Source organism: Peromyscus leucopus, chromosome 4 (genome assembly GCF_004664715.2).
Source record: "Peromyscus leucopus breed LL Stock chromosome 4, UCI_PerLeu_2.1, whole genome shotgun sequence".
NCBI classification, from domain to species: domain Eukaryota; kingdom Metazoa; phylum Chordata; class Mammalia; order Rodentia; family Cricetidae; genus Peromyscus; species Peromyscus leucopus.
The window spans coordinates 27,492,493-27,514,516 of record NC_051066.1 but is presented as its reverse complement, the minus strand read 5'-3'; the positions used below and the strand labels follow the sequence as shown (position 1 = coordinate 27,514,516).

The window sequence follows — 22,024 nt, the reverse complement described above, 5'->3', positions numbered from 1 at the left end:
ACTACAACACACACACACACACACACACACACAAAAAAAAAAAAAAAAAAAAATAAGCTCCCAACATCCCATGGGCACAGAATAAAGGTCCTTGGGAGACCTTCAAACATTAAATCTTAGAAAGCAGAAAATGAATTACTTGAACATGTGTTTGGTGGTTTGGAAAAAAAAGAAAGATATTCAGTATGTAGTTCCAGTATACCATGACAATGCAAAAACAAACAAACAAAAACCCACAGTGTTTGCACTAATTAGATAGGGAGGCTTCCTGGAATATATTTTTCATCGAAAAATTAGAACAAATGTACTATCACTATAGACAACAACATGGATGAACCCTCATATAATATCATAATGTCTACTGAAAGAAGCCAGGCACTAAAAGTATGTACCTAGGGCTAGGGATGTATCTCGGGTGTGTACCTCAACCACCAGCAAGGCTTTGTTTTCCATCATTAGCACTGGGGAAAAACAGATAACTGTATGATTTTTTTTTTTTATTAATATGGGAGCTGGGACAATGGTCCAGTTGGTAAGCACAAAAGCCTGAACTTGACCCCCAGCACTTCAGTTTGGTTTTGCTTAGTAATAGTGATTCCTTTGGATTTCTACAATTTAATGAGTGTTTTGCCTACATGTACGTGTGTGCACCACTCACTCACAAATGCCAGGAGTCTGGCCCACACTTGCCAGCTTAGTGCCGGGAAAGCAGAGATAGGATCCTCTGGACTCGCTGGCTGGGCAGTCTAGCCTAATAGGTGAGCTTCAGGCAAGTGACAGCTCCCTTCTCAAAGGACATGTCATTCTGGTGGACAATAGCTATCCTCTGGCCTACACACACACACACACACACACACACACACACACACACACACTCATGTGCACACTCACACAAATACATCTTTTGAAATATGTACCAGAACAGCCAGGGCTAGATCTGCCAGGGCTAGAAAGATCCTGTCTCTAAGTGTGTGTGTGTGTGTGTGTGTGTGTGTGTGTGTGTGTGTGTGTGCGCGCGCGCATACGCACATAATATTCCAATAGTGGTGAGGGATAGTGGCCAGGAAGGGGCATGACAGAGGGGTCCTTGATAAGGGTCTATCTCTTCTTGCCAAGGATAATTTTCAAATTGGTCTGTTCAGGGAACTGTGTTCTTACCATTTTCTGTGAGCAATATAAGGTTTACATGAAGTTGTGAATACAGTGTAAACTCTTGCACCAAGAGCTCTCTGACTTCAGCTTCTGAAGCAGCCCCAGAAATGGTGGTGTTACATAAAATCGTCTTCTTAAAGACAGAGAAGAGCTCAAGGCAATTTGGAGGCAACATCTAAGTCTATATGTAAAGTGAAATTAGACACAGTCCTAGCAACAGCTGACAAATAACTCTGCAGGCATTAGCAAGAATTGCTGGGGGGAAGTAATTACGAAGGCCTTTGATCTTCTATTATGTCTTCTATCTGGGATCTCAAAGAAGCCAATAAACAAGTGAGGCCTCACAAAGCCACCTGTGGCTTCGTCTGTTTACAGCCCAGGCCAGATCGAGTCACCTCTGTACACAGTGGCTCTAACTGGGAAAGAGAACATGACATAAATCAAAACTTCATGCATGCATAGGGTGACTTCTGTCTGCTCTTCAGTCAGAGGCAGAATCTACCAGTCAGCATTTCCTAATTTATTAGATGTTTGCTTTGTTTTGTAATAGTGGTTTGGGCTGGTTTGTTTGCATGTTCTTAGACTTTATAAATATGTATGAGTATTTTGACTGTGTGTTTATGCCATGCCTGATGCCTGTGGAAGCCAGAAGAGAATCTCCTAGAACTGGAGTTACAGAGGGAGCTACCATGTGGGTGCTGGGAACCAGACCTGTGTTCTCTGCAAGAGCAGTACTTGTTCTTACCTGCTGGTCAGACCCTCCAGCCCCTGCGTGTGAGTGTTAAAGCAAGAAGGGAGCCTGAGAGAGGGGACATCGCCGGTCTCCCGACCTCCCAGTGCTGTTTGACTTCCTCCCTGTCTCTTGTACTCAGTTGTACTGCCATGGTCACACACACAGACTCCACCCAAACCCAAATGTTCATTCTAAGCCTTAAGTTTCTGAATTCAACCTTATTTGAAACACAAATTCATCGCAGATATAATTAGACAAGATGAGCTCATTCTGGAGAAGGGTGGGTCTCATCCACCCAAATGGTGTCCTCTTTAAGGAGGGTACATTTAGGTACAGACATGCCCACAGGGTGAACAACAGATGAAGACTGAGAGTTACGCTGTCACAAACCAAGGAAGTACCAGAAGCCAGAGAAAGGGACACAGAGGGGACAGAAGGGCACAGCCCTGCCAACCCCTAGCTTTCAGTCTCACCCCATAAGTGACTCAGAGCGCTTTTGCTGTGTTTCCCTGTTGGATCCATTGCCATTACTATTACGTGGTTTGAGCAAGCTAACACCTCCACAGTCACAGGTGGGCAGTGACCACCAAAGCGCGGCATCCTTGCTTAAGAGACAAAGAAACAAGCACAGAAAGACAAACCAATCGCTTGGAATCACAAACCACCACTGAGTACAGAACAGGAAGTGAGAGAGACTGGGCGGCAGAAAATTCTACGAAGTGTGAAAGAAATGACAGACTCCGCGCTCGCCTGAGGACTCCAATCTGAGTCCTCCATGTGGACTGGCTGAAGAGGCCTCTGTTCCAGCAAATGGTGGGAGCAAAAGCACCTTCCCGAAGGCGCCTCCCAACCCCACAAATCTCAACCATGCCACACAACTTCCCCTGTGGGCTGGTAATTCCCACTATGGGAATGAATTAGTTTCCAAATACCTGAATCTGCTAAAAAAGAATGTAGTTACTGAAAAAGAGGCGCACGGGGTTGGGAGGGTGAATAGAAATGGCATTTTAATAAGTAACGAGACTTCAAGGGAGCCTGGAAGTTCACAAGCATTTTTGAACTTTACCGCAGAATGAATCTACGTTGTCTTCCAAAAATGTCAGTCCAGCAAAAACCATACACTACGCAGTGTGCTTCAAATGCAGCCACAGAAAACAAAACACGCACCTCGGAGAGCAATCAGCGTTCGGGTGGGTTTTATGACTTGAACTCTGGTATATGCCCACTGTGGCTCCAGTCCAAATTGCATTAAATGTCTGTAATATCTAGATAGGATTGAATGTTAGCTGGAACTGTGTGGCTAGAGTGAAACTCTACAGAATGGAAATGAACTCATTTAAGACATTAACTGAATGTCCATACATGCCGGATAGTAAGAGGTTGGCCAGTGGGGAGCCAGGGCTCGCCACGCCCACAGGCTTTACGGCTTAGATCACAGACTGCGGTTCAAAGGCAGGTCCACAGCTGGGGTGATGGCACATACCCACCATCCCAGCACTAGGGAGACTCAGGCAGGGGGTTGTGATTCAGGGCCAGCCTGAGCTACATGGTAAGACCCTGGCTCTAACGTTAGACAGACAAACCAGATTAAATTTGGTGACAGCAGTATTAGAAATTGCCATTTATTCTTCCAAGTTTTAAAATCAGCCATTCCCGTGTCTTTGAAATTAGTACCCTTAACTGGGCTTGGGCTCATCTTGATAGACTGTATAGAAAAGGCAACCTCCCTTTGTGCTGTGTGGAAAACACAGAAGCTGATCAAGGTTCTCTGGAAGGAGCCAAGGTTTTGTCCTCAGGGGACCAGAGGACCGCCCACTTTTCAAGCCACTGGTTTACGGGAAGGGATTATGCCCTCCAAACCCTCACTGAAGATGTGAACTAAGCATTTTATGAATATGGAAGCCAGCAAAAGTCAATCCCTATGACGATTCCATTGTAGGACACGGGGACCTCTGTCTGGGGCCATGGCACCTTCTGGAGCAGTAGGAGACAAGGGAACAGCAGGAATCCCGTTACTACTACAGGTTAGACTGCTCAGTCCAGGGCCCCTCAGCTGGCCCGCAGTGAGGCACTGTGACCTGACATTGTTAGCCGACCAGACAAGCTAGCCATGCTGACTGGCATCGCTCGCGTGAGCCCTCCTGAGACTCCGACAGCACAGAAACAGCATCTTCCCAGGTCTGTCCTTCAGGAAGCAGCCGTAGGTCTCAGCCTAAAGCACACCATCAGGTCCTACCTTCAACCTAATGACAAACCGGATGATCGGATGCCAGTGTCACCGGCCAGTGTGAGAACTTCAGCGTTCAACTTTGAAATCTGTCTATTAAAAAGATGCTTGCCAGCTGGGCAGTGGTGGCACACGCCTTTAATCCCAGCACTCGGGAGGCAGAGCCAGGCAGATCTCTGTGAGTTCGAGGCCAGCCTGGTCTACAAAGTGAGATCCAGGACAGGTACCAAAACTACGCAGAGAAACCTTGTCTCAAAAAACCAAAAACCAAACAAACAAAAAAAGAGACTTGCCAAAAAAGAGCTTGTACACTATGTTAATGGTATGGACTTTTCACTGTGGCTCGAAATGGAACAATTCAATCAGACATGGAGGCATGTACTAGAAGTTCCACTCTGCAGGAGTCTAAAGCAAGAGGATTACTTGAGTTTAAGAGTTCACGGCCACCCTGGGGCAACATAGTAATACCCTATCTCTAAGTAAAGTGAGAAGATAATAATGATAACATGTGTTCACATGATCACTTGCTTTCAGTAATAAACATTTTAAAAGTAAGGATGCAAGCCTTCAGAACCATTCCCATCAAATCTTTTTAAAACCAGGCTAAAAATAAACATAGTCCCTTCTACAAGCCACAATGTCTTTAAGAAAAGAAAGATGTAGTTGGGATGCACACTCAGAATCCCAGCATTTGGGAAGCTGAGGGTAACAGGATAATGAATTTGAAGCCCCTGGAGAGAGAGGAAGAGAGAAATGGAGGAGGTGTTAGATAAAAAGATTAAAAAAAAAATCTCTAAGTACAAAGAGAATGTGTTTTCAGAGTAGACCTACTATGTGCAGGTAGCTCCCTTAGCTTTCCAGGACACTGAAGGCTGGAAGTCTTACTGCCCTGCAGAGCTCTGTGTAAAGACATGAAAGGAAGACTGGCTTATTCTATGGGCACACCCGTACTTTGATCTCTCACAAGGGGCTTCCTGGGAAATCAAATGAGCCATCGCCTGTGACATTTTCCTTCCTGGACTGGTCACTAAGCATCTATGGACAGCAGGCAATTGGTCATCACTGCAAATGGCTAGTGTGGAGGGGATACACTGGGTTAAGGTGGAGGCTGCAAATCTCCACACCCTGGATTAGCAATGGTTCACTTCACCCAATTTGTCCTTTGTCCTCATGACAGAATCCACTCTAGTAACAGCACACCACTGCCCTTAACTATACAGCTAAAGAACCCATCAAAATGCCTTGACCTTAGACTCCAAGTATTTGTGATAGCACCCTCTACTGAATAAAGATAATGATGTTTTCAACTTCAGTTTGTTTAATTTCATTATTGATTTACTTATTCTACTTTTTAAGGTAAGATATCCTCATTATAATTAGATCCAGAATGTGTTTGTTTGTTTGTTTTTTAAATCATCTTACATGGGCTGGAGAGATGCTCAGTGATTAAGTGTGCTTCAAGGACCCAAGTTCAGTTCACAGCATCCCTTTCAAGCAGCTCACTACCACCTGTAACTCCAGCTCTAGGGTATCTGATGCCTTCTTCTGGCCTCTGTAGACATCCATGTTTACATAATCACATATAAATACAAATAAATTCTTTTTTTAAAATCCTACATATTTACAGACATTGCTAAAGTTTCCTTCCTGTCTTTTTCCATATAATTTTTATTCTGCTTCATACCTAAATATTGTCTTAGCTATAAAATGGCCCATTGTATAGATGAACTAGAACTCACATATCCATCTCTCTGGTTAGATGCTAACTCATTTTCAATTATTTATTATGTATTACACTTTTTGTTTGTTTGTTTTTGCTTTTTCCAGACAGGGTTTCTCTGTGTAAAAGCCCTGGCTGTCCTGGAACTCATTTTGTAGACCAGGCTGGCCTCGAACTCACAGAGATCTGCCTGCCTCTGCCTCCTGAGTGCTGAAATTAATATGCATTACACTCTAAAGAGCACATTTATGCCTGTAGTGGGTAGCCATTCCAGCTTTGGTCTGGAAGTTCCAACCCCCATTAAGGCTTCGGTAACTATCACACCTACAAGGTGGGGCCAAGGGAGGGCCCTGAAGACCCAGATCAGGATGCGCCAACCGCTCTTCCTGTTTTGGGCCTTGGATGCTAGAGGTAGACTGAGGAGAGTTCTCCAGAGAACACCGGACTACACTGCGTCTTTCCCAGAACCCGCCACCTACCTATCCCTTCATTTGTAAGTTACACCATTAAATAAATCTCCCTTTTAACTACGTGGAGTGGCCTTAATAATTTTCCCAATATATGCCAAATTGCCTTCTGTCAAGCATTTCCTTTAAAAACAGATTTGTAGAATTAAAACTACTCTGGGTGTGACTGCTCAGGTAGACAAACCATTCTGAAGTCTTTAATAATGATGCTGTTAGAAAGTTCACATTCATTTTGTTGTTAAACTCTGAGATTTCATTTGTCCTATTGAAAGGCATTCTGCCCCTCATCTTGGACTCTTCTCCAGCACTTTGCTTGCTCTAGGTCATCCTTGCTTCCCTCATCCTCCTGCCTCAGGAGCAGAATAGACTTGCCTTCCAAGGTATCCAGTTCATTTTCTGTTGTTGTGATAAAACACTGACCACAAGGGACTTGGGAAGCAAAGGGTTTATTGACCTACATGTCCCAATCACAGTCCATCCCTGAGGGAAGCCCCGGCAGAAACTCAAAGCAGGACCTGAAGCAGAGAGAGACAATGATGGACTGCTGCTCAATGGCTGGATCCCCAAAGCTTGTCCAGCTTGCTCTCTTATACAAGCCAGAACCATGTGCCTCGGGGTGGGTAACACCACCCACAGTGGTACACAAATTTTCCTAAATTTGTCTTAACTCTTTAGCTGCGCCTGTTGCTCCCTTAGGTCCAGTGACAGAGAACAGTAAACAAATGTTGTAGAAAACTGTGGAAGCAGCCAGTTGGGTTTGCTTTTACCATTTCTATTTTGATGATTTTATGAATATATATATATATATATATATATAATATACATACATATATATTATATATATACACACATCAATCATAAATCCCATGTCAATCATAAATCAAGACAGTGCCCACAGACTTACCTGCAGACCAGTCAGGTGGAGGCACTTTCTCAGTAGAGGCTCCCCCTTCCCAGATGTACCTGGATCCCAGTTGCCAACACAGTAAGCAGCACCCGTCTTACACAGTCTCACTGATAGGGGTTTGATTTATATTTTCTTTTGCTTCTGTTTATTTTTATTCACCCACCAAACTTGTCCTGACACACCAGGTTCTATTAACACTGCTTTTCAAAATATGTCAGTCATGCCTATTGTCCTTGCCTACTTTCTGGAATATAAGCATTTCAGTGACTTGGGAATCATTTAACTATATGCAACCCTTCCCTAAATACCTAATAATCCTGTGATCAACTTTCTAACCTTTGTTTTAGTGGGAGGCATTTTGTTTTGCTTTGCAAGTCCCTGGTCAAACTCAGGTCCCACTGAAGTTCTCTAGGAAAAGCCCTTCTACAGAGGAGTGTCCAGTCGTTCCCACCCTCTAGTCCCTTGTTTGCACAAAACAAACAACTTCCTTATTTTTTTCCACAGTGTTAACACCTCTTTGTGAGGAGGTATCTCAATATGTAGCTGAGGCTGGCCTCCATCTCTTAATCCTCCTGGCTCAGCCTTGCCTTTGGAGTGCTGGAATTGCAGACATGCTCCAGCACACCCAGTTCTGGATGGTTTTTAAAAGAATTTAAAATCATGGCTTGCTGGTTCCTGTTTTTTTCCCCATACATCTCTTTATTTAAGTCTTTCACATCAACAGATTTAGGTCAAACATACAAGTCTAATTGCTTGCTTACTAGTGTAAAGTGCAATAAAATATACACACTACAAAATACAATATAAAACCATATATAGTATTGTTTATATGAATATGTACTATGTATATATACTTATATATAATGAATATATATGATGGATATATATATATTCATACAATAATCAAAATAGAAATGGTAAAAGCAAACTCAACTGGCTGCTTCCACATTTTTCTACTAACGTTTGTTTCCTGTTTTCAGTCAGAACCAGCCCTGCACCTAAGGGCTAAAGAGTTAAGACAAATTTAGGAAGTAAAGGTAAAGAAGAGTCCAAATTGAAAACTCAGATCTGAGCACAGTGGTGCACACTTACTATCACAGTGCATGGGAGTTTGAGGCAGGAAGACCTCAAGTTAGAGGCCAGTCTAGACAGCTAAAGATGACCCTCTTTGAAAAAAAGAAATGAATGAAGTCCAACCATAGGCATCCTATAGTGCCTGAATTGTGGCTCCAAGCATGAAAAGATGACCATTGTAAGTGTAAAGCCTGAGATAATGAATGTGGACAACCAAGATCTTCCAAGACCATCTCTCTCTTGCTTCAATCAGGTAGATATATGGCTGACCAATTCCTACTCCTGAGGTTGGGTGAGATCTGAGCTCCTGCCTTGTCTCTCCTGCCTGAGGGATGCAGGCACTGCACTGTTCTCCAGGGCCAGACTGAGTTGCAAGCATGTATTCTGTGGTATATAAGAACCTTATTGCAGCTGGAGTTTTCTCCAGTCCTACCTGGGCCTGCAGTCATTCAGACCCAAATAAATACACAGAGGCTTATATTAGTTAAAACTGTATGGCCCAATGGCTCAGGCTTCTTGCTAACTAGATCTTACACTTAAATTAACCCATAATTTTTATTTTTGTTTAGCCATGTGGCTTGGTACCTTTTCTCAGTTCTGCCTTTACATCTTGCTTCCTCTGTGTCTGGGTGGTAACTCCTGGCTCAACCTTTTTGTTTTTAGAATTTTCTTCTCTCTTTGTCCTGCCTATACTATACTTTCTGCCTGGCTACTGGCCAATCAGCGTTTTATTTATCAACCAAATCAAAACAACACATTCACAGCATACAGAGCGAAATCCACAGCACCTTATGACTTGAATTTGTGATCAGAGTTTCAACAAATGTTTGTCCGACTCACTCTAACTTACAGAATAAGTTATTACACCTCAGTATCTGAGAGGTATTGGCTCCTAGATTGCCTCAGACATACACGAGTTCACAGATAGCAGAATCCTTTACGTGGGGTGGTATTGGCTCTGCATGTAGGCACCATTTACCCTCCTTCCCTTCTGTCCTTCTGAACCTAGGGCCTTGCATACACTGTGTGAATGTTCTAATGTGGGGCTGGTAACACAGGTTCAGCCCTTCCTTATTTTAATTTGAATACAGGATCCCACTAAACTGTTGCCTTGGACTCACTCACAGGCCATATAGGCCTTGAACTTGCAACCTTCTGCCTCAGCCTCCAGGGTCCTGAGATCATAGGCCTGAGCCTCCCAGGTCCAGCTTTTCATGTTCTTCAAATCATCTCTAGATTGTTTCTAATACCTAATCCCATGTCAGTGTGATGTAAGGAATCATTATGCTGCACAGTTTAGGGAGTCATGACAAGAGAAAAAGGTCTGTACATGTTCTGTATGGTGCAATGTTCTTCCCATATTTTCCAGTTAGGTGGAGCTATGTGTGTGGAATCTGCAGACAATCTAGAAAAGGAAAAGGTCTCATTTTTTCTTTACTACTGAAGCCAGCATAGCATGTGTGAACATGGGGACGTGATCTGCCTTGAAGAAGGAAACTCACCAAGGGGCGTGAGGTGAGTAAGAGGGGTGGTGTTTTCACTGTATCCCCCGTCTCAGTTTCTCAATATTGAACCACACGAGTGAATTACCTGCTCAGGAAGGAAACTTATTTTAGCATTTTTTTTAAAGCAGTTCCACAGGAGATTCTGGAAGCTCAGTAAATGTTAATTCAAATTCACCTACTTCTCAAGAAACTAAGTGGTAGGCACGGGGAGACATTTTTTTACCTCACATAAGCTAGCTAAGGGAACAGGCCTTCATGTAGCTACCTTCTAGGTATATTATGTTTTTCCTACAACATTTCTTCAGCCCTATGACTCTTCTCTGGGGCTAAAGGCTCAGAGAGCTTACCCCAAGCCATAGCCAAGTAGAAAAATCTCCATGTACACTCCCTAAGTCCAGTCTTATGGCTGGAAGCAGGAAGACAAATAGCAAGAGAACATGCACGCTAGCTCTGCTCTGTGATTTTGAGAATCTGGCCTGTTGGGGTTATAATTGCTCAATCAACAACATGAAAATGGGTGTTTTGATCTACATAGAAGGAACAGTAACTAAAATCTGAAACCGAGAGAGAGGAGAGAGAGAGAGAGAGAGAGAGAGATCAGAGAGGTGACCTAACGGTTGACCCTACTGGTAAATATTAGCTTGCCTCTGACCTGAACTTGTGCTAACTCAGAGGTCCGCACTGTGCCCTCCCAGGTCCTCCCTGTCCCACATTCCTCTTCACATAGCTGGGTTATGACTTGGCTCAATGTCTCTCTGGAAGCATTTGCAACTTGTTAATTACTGTTCTTCCTGAAGCCTGTAAACCTTATCTGGTTTCTGATCGTTTGCCCGGCCATCGTGGAGCCAGCAGAGCCCCGTCTGTGGAAGCTTCCCTTCTTGACAGTCTTGACCTTCTGCACATGCGCACTGTCATTCCGTCCCTCTCTCACCATCTCTGTTGGCCTGTGCTCAAGCCTACAAACACCAGCAGCCCGGGCTTACGGGAGAGGATCAGAAATAGGCATTCCAGGCTCCAAGGAACCTGCAAGCTGCCTCCTGCTGCCCAAGGCGTCTTGACAGGAGTCCAGATGAGCGTCGGCAGAAGCACAGCCCTTCATACCATTGTAGCCTCCAAATCTGTTGTTCACAGAGGCACAGCAGTGGAGGTGCATGGTGACCAATATCAGAGCAGGGCAGCGGGGGCCTTAAAGCACACTGTGGCTACTCCTAACATGTGTCCATCGCAGGGCCTAAACGGCTGTGGGAATGGCCCCCAAACCAACAAGCCCTGGAACATGCAGGTGGACTTGGACAACAGGACAGCAGGAACAAGGCAGATCCCAGGATCCGGCACCCAGCCAAGGAGGCTGCGGCTCCAGCGCCAGCAGGACACATACAGCACCACACAGAAAACTGAAGCAGAAACCCAGGAAGGAGAAGTGCAGGCCAAGAAAACACTGAGGGTGGGGATGAGGGTGACGTGCGTGCCTGCTTCCTCCCAGGCTTGAACCGGTTTGTCACCGGCCAGCTGATGGCTGTGTGGCTGCCATCACACCTGTGCCCACATCAACGACGGGTCAAGAACTGAGACACGAAGCTGGGCCTGCCCGCTGAGAACAGGAGGGGTCACAAAGCATGGGGTTGGGGAAAAAAAGGACAGCAAAGCTCCTCTTACACTGCCTTTATCATCACCACTAAACCAACAGCGGCGAGCATGCGCTACCTGAGGATGCTCCTCCATTTCACCATTCACTTTCTAGCCCTCTGGCCAATCCCATGTTCCTTGAACTAGGGATAGCGCCATGCATGCCAGGGCCCCGGCACTGGCCGCTCTTCTTCTTCCTAGAAGGCTCTTGCCCTCAGCACTTCCGCCTGCCGCTGCCACTCAAAAGTGGCCCAGCAGTTCCTACCAAATTATCATTACACAGCCCCCTTCACCACCCCAGACCCCACACACAGCGGGTGTGACACTGTCAGCCTGTGGTTTTGACGCCTGGGTTTGCTGTCTCCATCACCAGAAGGCATGTGCTGAAAGCCCCCAGGCAAGCCCAAATAACTGCAGAAAGGAAGAAATTGATGCCGCAGAGCAGAGAACACCCCTGGTCACTTCGCCTCCTGCCATTACACACCACTGTCAAGCTTCACGACCGTACCAGACCAGACCTGACATTTTCCTTCTGGTTTCCAACTTCTTTAGTCTCCCCTATCTCCAGACCTCCACAGTATTGTCTAGTCCACATGAACGTTCATACCAACTCTCGCACCCACCTCACTGGGCGGCTAAGAGAATTAAACGAGATAATTCACACTCAGAAAAGCAATAGGCCGGTGACTCAGCCCTTTTTTTTTTTTTTTTTTTTTTTTGCTTTTCGAGACAGGGTTTCTCCGTGTAGTTTTGGTGCCTATCCTGGATCTCACTCTGTCAAACAGGCTGGCCTCGAACTCACAAAAATCTGCCTGGCTCTCTCTACCTCTCAAGTGCTGGGATTAAAGGTGTGTGCCACTGCCACTTGGCTTTTTTTTTTTTTTTAAATAAAGTATTTATTTTTATTTTTATGTGCATTGGTGTTTTACCTGCATGTATGTCTGTGTGAGGGACTCAGAGCCATTGGTGCCGGACATACAGACAGTTGTGAGCAGCCATGTGGGTGCTGGGAATTGAACCCGGGTCCTCTGGAAGAGCTGTCAGTGCTCTTAGCCTCTGCGCCATCTCTCCAGCCCGACTCGGATCTTCTTACATGCTGTGTCCAACAAATCACATTCACTGTAATTATTTGGGATTGATCGCAGCATACACTGACCCACGCTGCGTTTCTGCGGCCACAATGTAAGCAAACCCAGGACAGCGATCCTATCCTGTATTTTGGAAATCCCCACAGTATTTATTACAGTTTTTTTTTTTCTTAGCACATATTTATTTTATTATCTATCTACCTTTTTGGTGATGATGGTGATGGTGATTCTAGAGATTGAACTAGGACCCTTAATACAGACTGTTAGTAATTGCTTGTCAATTAAACAAAACGAAAAGTTCATCTTTGAAAGATCCACTCTATTTAAACAGTGATCCCCAGCCTTCCTTGTTCCAGCACTGACCTGGTATGCAAACACAGCAAATCCTTGAAAATAGCATTTATGATAGGAACTGTGCTACAGCACAAATACCAAAGCCAAAATACTATATAAAAGATCAAACAAATATTGACTCAAAGAATTTTCCCCGAGGCAACTGTTATAGTCTTATCTTGAATAGAATGTTTGCACAGTTAATTAAGTATTGCTGTGGACTCAGCAAGATCCCAGGCAGCCCCTGCCAAGCTGAGCTTCATATCCCACCATCTTATCACTGTTTACAAAGCTGCACAGGAATCCCTCTCCTGCTAACCCCTCACCTAGCGGTGGGGCTAATGCGGGGTGTGGGATTCAGTGATAAGTAAGTCATACACCTTTTATTCGTGGACAAAAGATAATGGAACTTCAGTGCCAGAGATTCCATTTGCCTATCCCACAGCAAATATGCTCTGTCATTACCTCCCAGAGAGCCACAGGCTGCGTCTGTTTCCACCTGTTGACTTCCTGGAAACGTATGAAAGACTGGAAATGTATATACAGAGAGAGCCGCTTCTGGCTTCAATGAACATACTTGTAAACCCCAACCCCAACTGAGAGCTTACTTCCTGTCACTGTTAACAGTGGCACTGCTAACACTGCTTGAAGATGGGGCCTCAAAACTCACCTCAACCTCTAGCCTGCTCTGCACAGTGAATGGGTTGACTGCAGATAATTCTGTGTCTAAGCTGTGGAGGTCAGCGATGACAGATGGGAACCAACAAATGTCACTTAGTACTTTTTCTCCCCCTCCTTCTATTCAGTGATGTATTTGATGCTCGACATGCTAGAATCTGATCAGGAATAGAAATCTAGACTCTACCGTGCCTCTAGGAAGAGTACAGGGATGTATTCAAATGTGAGAGAGGAAGTGGCCGACGAGACAACTATTAGAACTTATATTATTTGACATTGATAAGTCCAAGGAAAAGAGAAAACAACACAGAGAATCAAGGTATAGAATGCGAGAGGCCCATAAGGAAGGACTGATATCACAGATGGCTATGTCCTCAGTAAGAAGCCACTATTTGGGCCTGAAGGAAAGGGAACAAGCTTACAGAGAAATGGGCAAGAGCATTCCAGGCATTAGAAATGTTTGCACCGAGGTCCTGCAGCAGACCATGGCCAGCAGGTTGGAACAGGAAGGAGGTGGAGCTTAGTGTTCAGCATCGGGAATGGGAGAGGGAAGACGCGAGAAGAGCGTCGAGTAAGACCATACAGAGCCTTGCTGCAAGACACATTCAGTTCTATCGGCCGTGCAAAGCCACTCACTTACAAATTTTCATTTATCCAACCCCCTGACGGTTATTTTCCCAAGAGTGTATACATCCATACTTCAAAAGGGCAACTTGCGGGGGGCAGGGGGGTGTACTTTGGGGATAAAAAGAAGTTATACATCAAGTTAACATGTCTGCCTAGGATTAGTAAACCCTAAACTTCTTTGAATATAAACCTCCAGAGCTGGCAGCAGGTGCGACATGAGCAAAAAAGCTATGCACCCTAGGCAACTGCACACTCAGCCATGCTGTACAAAAACAGCACCCTGGTCAAAGAACAAAACAACAACAACAACAAAAAAAAAAAAAAAAAAAAAAACGATAACCTGCAGACCTGCAGTCATGGGAGACTGGGATATTGAAATTCAGCACATGGTCATATTTAAAAGTGTAACAAGGTCTCAAAATCTTGGTAAACTCAGAGCCAAGCTGGCTCATGCCATATACAGACTACACACCTTCCCTGCCCAGCCAGCTTCTCAACATAACAAGATGCTATCAGCCAAGATCTGCAGCAGCGCCTGGGTTGGGATGGTACCTTAAGGTCTGTTATCTTCCATCAATTCTACTCAGTCCCGATTAACCCAGTTTCGTATTTGGTATAAACAGTTTTCCATTAACAAATGTTCCTAAACAGCTCTCAGGCATAAGTGACTCCACTTATGTCTACATAGTCTGTCACCAAGATGACAGGTGTGGACTGCGGGGCATGGCCTGGAGCTTGTGTAACAAAAAGATTATATTATTAATGACGCACTCGCCACAGTCCTTCCCACTGAGCTTGCCCAAGGCCACTCCTACCATCTACCCACAAAATGGACAAATATTTTTTTTCAGCAGGGTCTCTTCCTTGCTCTCCTGGAAAGCTATTAGGAAATTAAAAGAAGTTGCAGAGGCGAAACTGATCTATGTAATAACCAACTTGGGGAGAAGTTCCTGAAACGTCAGAAAAAGTAGGGAACGAACCATGAGGGTGGGTTTTGAGAAGAAATTATAAAAACCGTGTGAGACAAAACAGAGTAGAAAAAATGAGCATAGCTATTACTTAGGAGTTTTTGGAAATACACTCTGAATCTCTTTTAATGTTCTCTGAAAGACACAATTAGAGTGACTATTATGGAAATACTTGTCAAATGCCTGAGTTTCCGACCCAAGCTTTGAGCAGCACATCAGAGCATTACTCTTGAAACACCTAGAACGGAGCAGTCTGGTCTACTGGAGAAGGATGCTCTGGGTTTCTCACTTGTCATAACACACCCTGCATTGTCCAGGGTGGTGATGTGCTCAACAACAAAACAATGGGAAAACTGCAGCAGACCTTTCTCCCCCGACTCAAACATAAAAGCCAGTTATTCTGAAGAGGTTCAAGCCCACATGTCAATTTCATCTCAAACTGCCTTAAAAAGGTAGAGACATGAGCAAAATGTTTTCTCAGTATCAACAAAGAAGCCCAAATAGCAAAAGTCTGTCTCCTCACAGTGAGGTTCCAAGATCATCTAGAATTTTCTGAGTAGTTGACCTGAGATTGTCTGAACATGCCATCACTCCTGCCCTCCAGAGGTCAGCCCAATAGCAAGTGTGAGAGGCGAATGACCAGACCATGTTCCATCCAAAAGTAAATCTCTATAGCCCAGGAAGTTTCTGGCCAAAAATAATTTATCTAAAAACAAAATATGCCACACCAGTCAGTATTCAATTAAAAATTTCATTTGTACAAAGATGAACATGAAGTCATAAATCTAATCATAAAACAGCTATTTCAGACATCAAAGATTATGATTATACCAGAACTCTTTTTATATAAAATAAGAGAAATAATGGTCTTTCAAGACAATGATTATCTAAAGAGATTTTCTGAAACCAAAGGAAAGAAAGGACTATGTCTTAGTTTAAGGTTTCTATTGCTGTGAAGAGACACCATGACCATGGCAACTTTTATAAAGAAAACATTTAACTGGGGTGGCTCACTTACAGTTTCAGAGGTTCAGTTCATTGTCATCATAACAGGGAGCATGAGGGTATGCAGGCAGACATGGTGCTGCTGGAGTAGTAGCTGAGAGTGTTACATTTTGCAGGCAATAGGAAGTTGACTGAGACACTGGGTGGTATCCTGAGCATAAGAAACCTCAAAGCCTGCCCTCACAGTGACACACTTCCTCCAATAAGGCCATACCCACTCCAACAAAGCCACACTTCCCAATAGTGCCAGTGCCTTTAGGAGCCATTGTCTTTCAAACCACCACAGACTGCAAAAAAGTACTACATAAAACCCAAACACCTGGCCAGGCAGTGATGGCACAGAGGCAAGGGGATCTCTGTGAGTTCAAGGCCAGCCTGGTCTACAGAGTGGGTTCCAGAACAGCCTGTGCTGTTACACAGATCTGTCTCAAACAAACAAACAAACAAAACCCCTAATATCTAAGTTAGCAAACTTCCTTTCACTTTTCCCTGTTGCTTTATTTTTCTACAGTAACCACACAGAGAGCTTACAATGGGGCGGGGGAGGGGCACACCAAAGTTTTTTAAAGTTATGCACAGAAAAGAAGATATACTTTTAGACTATATCTGAGGGTGAATTGCTGTTTTACTTTTCACTTTTGTGTGTTCGTGGGGCTTTTATAGTGAAAATTTCTTATAAAGACAAATTTGAAATATGTTAGTATCATTGAAATGTGATGAGACTAATAACTTATTACTCATGGTATATAGATAAAAGGCAGGATCAGGATAAAGCCTTCACTGATGACTAGCTATTCTGACCAGTTAACGAAGTGATAACTGTACCACAGTAATTCTCAAGCCTAAGTGAGCTTCAGAACTACCTGAAAGTGCGTCAAAACACAGGTGAAGAAAGCTGTGACTCTGCGTGTCTAAGTCCCCAGGGGGTACTGATGCTGCCAATCTACAGACTACATCCCCCGATACAACAGGAAGTAGAGCCTTCCAGGAAGTACACAAGCACACTCAAGAGCCATCTTCTCAACATCCTAGAACAGGAGCCCACGTCATCTCTCTCCAGTCCTAGCCAAGGGGTCAATGGAATTCAGATAATCGTGATTCTAGGACCAATGAGCTTGTTAGAACATAGGATGGAACTGGCCTTGGCTTCCAACCTGGCAGAGGGCCTCCGCCCTCCCTGGAACTCTCCATAAGTGTACCCCAGTGCTTGGCAGTACTTTCTGAGCACTACACTGCTTCCTGTGAGGGTTTTTTCCAGATGCCTGCAGACAGATGTCTGCAAAAGTGGTACCTATATAAGAAGACAAAGGCAAGCATGCGCACCACGGGCTGATCACGTGCTGACCAACAGCGCTTGCACTCAGCAGGGACCCCTGACAACACCGGAGAGGCAGAAGCAGGGAGAGCGGCAAACAATCAGGTCAGCCCCCGCCTTTCACGTTCAGCCCCCCCCCCCCCACCTTTCACATTCAACCCCATCCTTCCCTTGCGCATGGAGATCCTTCAGGAGAAAACAACAGAAGCCGCAACGAGAAACTCCATAAAGCCTCCAAAAGTGACTGAGATGCTTTTCAAAATTACTCAGGCCCACACCCAGTAAGTATCATCACCCAGCAAGCCCTCAAATACCTTGGGGCGAACACAGTTTGTTTTCGTTTAGTCTAAAGAAGAAGTACAGGGCTAGGAGGCCTCCACATTCTATACAGCGAGACCTTCAAAGAGACACTAAGTTAATTAACCATTCAGAAGAGTACAGAGAATTCCCACCAGCCACCAGGTCCCCAAACACCACACCTGTCATTTATTCCCAGTACTGCCATTTCCTGCCTGCGGTGAACTAATTACACACAGTGGGAATTCTGGAGCTGCCGGTTCTAATGTTTACCTGCTGTTAACTTGTTGTGTGACCTCAAAGATAGGTCTCCAGTGCCTTTATTTCCTCTGCTATAAAAGCAAGATAAGGGACTGGCATGCTTGACAAAGAGCCCTAGCATAATACTATAGTCACGCTAGCCTAGAGATGCTCTGGGATGGTAATTAATGTGTTTCTTTTACTAAGGCCTTTAAAGATAACGATGGCACGTTGTGAAAAGCGTGGGACCTCAAATGATATTTCCTCTTTTGCCAAAACAGGTTTCAGTGGCAAGTGCCTCCTCTAGAACAGTGCATAAAAGCAACTCCCAGAGTTCCTGGTAAATCACTCCATTTTGTTAAACATCTGTCCATAACCATAGTTCTAATGATAGGTTCTGGCTACATAAGCCAATGAAGTACTAGAAAACATCACTTTGATTTCTCTAACCCTGGCATCCAGCATTGAAAACTTCATTTAATGTTTAAAACTCCATCAACATAGGGCTGTACTCTCTCACCAATAAGACCTTTGAAGCCATGGAAAACTGTGCCATAGGATTGTTAGAGACATGGGGTTGTGCTAACCTGTGAGAGAAGCTGGTTACAACACATTCTCAATACAAAACAATCAGGGTGATCAGATTTTGTAAATCCATGTGGTCATAGGAAACTATGTACTAAGTGGTAGCTGTTGTATTTCATATCCACCTTATTAGGACCACAGCCCACTTCTTCCTCATTTCAGTAGGAGATACTTCAAAACTGTGTGTGTGTGTGTGTGTGTGTGTGTGTGTGTGTGTGTGTTACAAACTTAAAGTAAATTTCCCCTGTCTCTTGCTTCTTCATGTGTACAAGTTTTAGCTTTGGAATATTCAAATATTCCCTTTTTCTCATGAATGACCTCTTTGGTTCTAAACCATGAACAAAGTCATTCCTGCATAATTTCGCTAACTCTCCCACAATTTTCTTTGCAATGTTTATCTCTCTGGAACTTATTTTGGGGTACAATATGTTTGCTGGGATCTAAGCTGACAGCTTATTGTGTCTGAATCACTCATTAAGTAATTTACTAAATAACTCTTACTATATTATTTGAAAAACTTGAGTAAATTTAACCTAAAGATAGTTTGAAAATTACCTTATTTGTTAATATAAGTTTGAAAAAACTATATTAAAACAAATTTATACAATATTTTTAAAGAACTTTCTAAGAAATTATGAACAAATCCAATTATCATCAAGTCACTTCAGTAGGAAGTCAGTCACCTAAGTAATAATCCTGGTTTGAAATCAGTTCACCTATTCACAGAGGACTGTGAGAATGTAATTGCCGGGTTGGTAAGTACCTGGTAGCTGAGTCACTGACTACTGTTTGAATTTTCTGCTTATTTCCATGGGGCTGGGTTATGACTTCTTGGGTGGTAATGCTATTCTTCGTCTGAAACAACTGGAAATAACACCCCTTGGCTTGAAAAAAATATATAAACAAAAAGGGAAGAATAGAAGACTCCATTGTTTAATTTGGTCAAGATTTAGAACCTTCATTTCCCTCCATTGATTTTCCTCTCAGATATATTAGAAATGAGTTCTACGATAGGTACTATATAGATTGGACTTGCTTTCAATTCTCTATTAACGTGAAATATTATCACGTTATATTGTTCTTGGAAGCAAAGGATATGTGCACTGGGAGGAGGCAGGAAGGCTGAGCGGGAAGGAGAAAAGAAGCTGGGGGATCTGTGAACTCACAGCTGCCTCTTTGCAGAGGTGGACCCTCAGGAAGGCTGACCGAAGACCAATTATTTTAGTATTCCATGTACTGTAAATGAACCTTAAGGGGGGCAGGTACACACAGCACCAGAAATTTCCATCTGAAATCCATCTCTCCACTGAGAAACACGGTCCAGCTCTTGTCATCAGTTCACACCCCAAAGCACAAGACGTGATGATCTTCCTTCTCATTTGCATAGCTATGATTCGTCATTATCCAGCCCTATTTTTTTACCCAACAAAATAGCATTGCACCATGAAGATCTCGGCATGTCTCTTCTTGCAGCAACTATTTCGAAGTGTGCCTTTTAGAAGCAACCACTTTAAGAAAGGGGGGAAAAAGCCATCACTTCTGAAGCACAAACTTGGCTTGGCATTAGAAACTAAACTTGGTGAGTTCATTTTCCTGTGCGGAGAAGGAAGGACCTGATTGTCTCAGCCCTGTGGTCCATGCCTTCGCTTTCTTCCCCCAAGAGACAAACCTCATCAGGGCTACGTTTATTTCTCCCCTGCCAACCACATCACCCATTCGTTCTTACATACATGTTGTACTTGTTAGCAAATTCTAGAATGCATTCCCTTTTCTTCCTTGGGGGGAAAAATGCTGTTTTATATGTTACTATACTTAATTACTAAGTATACGCTAGACATACTGCTTAACTTTTAATCTAATAAGTGACTGAGATTTAAGAAATCTGGTGTATAATTGTTTAAATTCTCAGTCCCTAAAATAAAAAGGCGAGCTCACCAGAGCATCTTCCCTCTGTGTGTGTCTCTGTTTTCCCTGGAGAATGGGATACATTTGTTAAGCAGTACAAGGCCAGTGAGGAAGAGTGCGATTACCTTGCATGCTGGCAAAAAGAAGCCTCTGTGACGCCTCCATCCCTGGTCCACCCCACTCCCAGTCCCTGGGGAGTCCAGGGGAGCTGAGAAGTGGAGTTAGACAGCTGTAGATGTGACTCAACTGCCGTCCCTGTCCTCTACCCCAGCATTTGCCTAGGGCGTGAACTGGGGAGTCAGACCAACTTCAGAGGAGGCTCCCAGGGAGCTGAGAGCAAATGCCAGGAAGTTCAGGACAATGCAATTCCTTCAACTGCCCTGGGAGAGAAGCATCTAAAAGAACATGTGTAATTATGTTCATTTTGTGTTGCTGTTACAAAATACTTGAAGCCGAGAAACAAAGAATAGTTTAATTTTGCTTACAATTTTGGTGGCTGGAAAGTCCAGCTCACATGGTACCCACATTGGTAAAGGGACTCCTGGCCATGTAACAACATAGCAGAGAAAAAGAAAAGAAAGAAGGAAATGTCCAGAATGCAGAGGAGACCAAACACAGCTTGGTTCTCTTCCAGGAAAACTACCCAGTCTTTCATTCTTCCTTTGCAAAGGCAATGCCACTCACCGACCATTGGGCTCCACTCCTTCAAGATGCCACCACTTCTCAGTACACTGGGGACAAGTCTTCCAGCACGAACCTTTGGGAAACAAGCCACACCCAAACCATAGCAACATACAAACACGCCTTTTATTACTGATTTAAACACAATCTTACTCTAGCTGGCCATGTCTACAGCAGTCATGCTCAGGGACCTACCACATTCCAGAAGCCTGCCAGAGTCACCAAATGCTCCTGCATAAACATCCCTGGCCATCATCTAGCCGATTCCATAGGATCTGGAGCCAATCACACTAGTATAGTCTCCCCAAAACATGCACTTTCTACCAAAGACTGCGAAACAGGAAAGGACATCTTAGCAGACATCTGGGTTACTCTTCCTGATGCTGTGAGAGAACACAACAACAACCTAAGGGAGAAAGACTTCATTTCGGTTTGCAGTTCAAGGCAAGACATCATGACAGAGACGTCCTAGCAGCAGGTGCTTGAGGAAGCTGGCCACATGGCATCCGAGGTTAGAAAACAGAGAAGACCAACAGCTCACACTCATGAGGTTTCTCCTTTTAAAGCAGTCCAGGTCCCAAACCCAGGTGGTCACCCACTGCCATGGCGTGTCTTCCCAGGTTAGTTAGAGAGATCAAGATAATCCCTCAGAGGCATGGTCAGAGGTTTAACAAATCTAGACAACCCCTTCCAAGTATGCCCAGGGACTTGTCTTCTAGGTTATTCTGGATCCTTTGAGGTAGATAATCAATATGAACCAACACAGCAACGTTCAAAGCTCAGTCTTAAGGCAATTGCATGAACCCACCCAACTCCACACCTTCTCTCTCTCTCTCTCTCTCTCTCTCTCTCTCTCTCTCTCTCTCTCTCTCTCTCTAGAAAACAGACAAA

The 22,024-nt window shown here is 44.1% G+C and overlaps 1 protein-coding gene across 6 annotated transcripts in view; it reads right to left on the bottom strand.

Annotated features, from left to right (window-relative positions):
• Nucleotides 1-22,024, bottom strand: part of Lypd6b (LY6/PLAUR domain containing 6B) — a 166,605-nt gene that overhangs the window by 127,511 nt on the left and 17,070 nt on the right. The window contains exon 1 of one of the 6 annotated variants that reach the window (XM_037204757.1): nucleotides 12,341-12,532. The exons of the other annotated variants lie outside the window; for them this stretch is intronic. The gene's annotated coding sequence lies outside the window, so the exon portion shown is untranslated. Of the gene's footprint in view, nucleotides 1-12,340; nucleotides 12,533-22,024 lie in introns of those variants that run through there. 6 annotated transcript variants of the gene reach the window in all.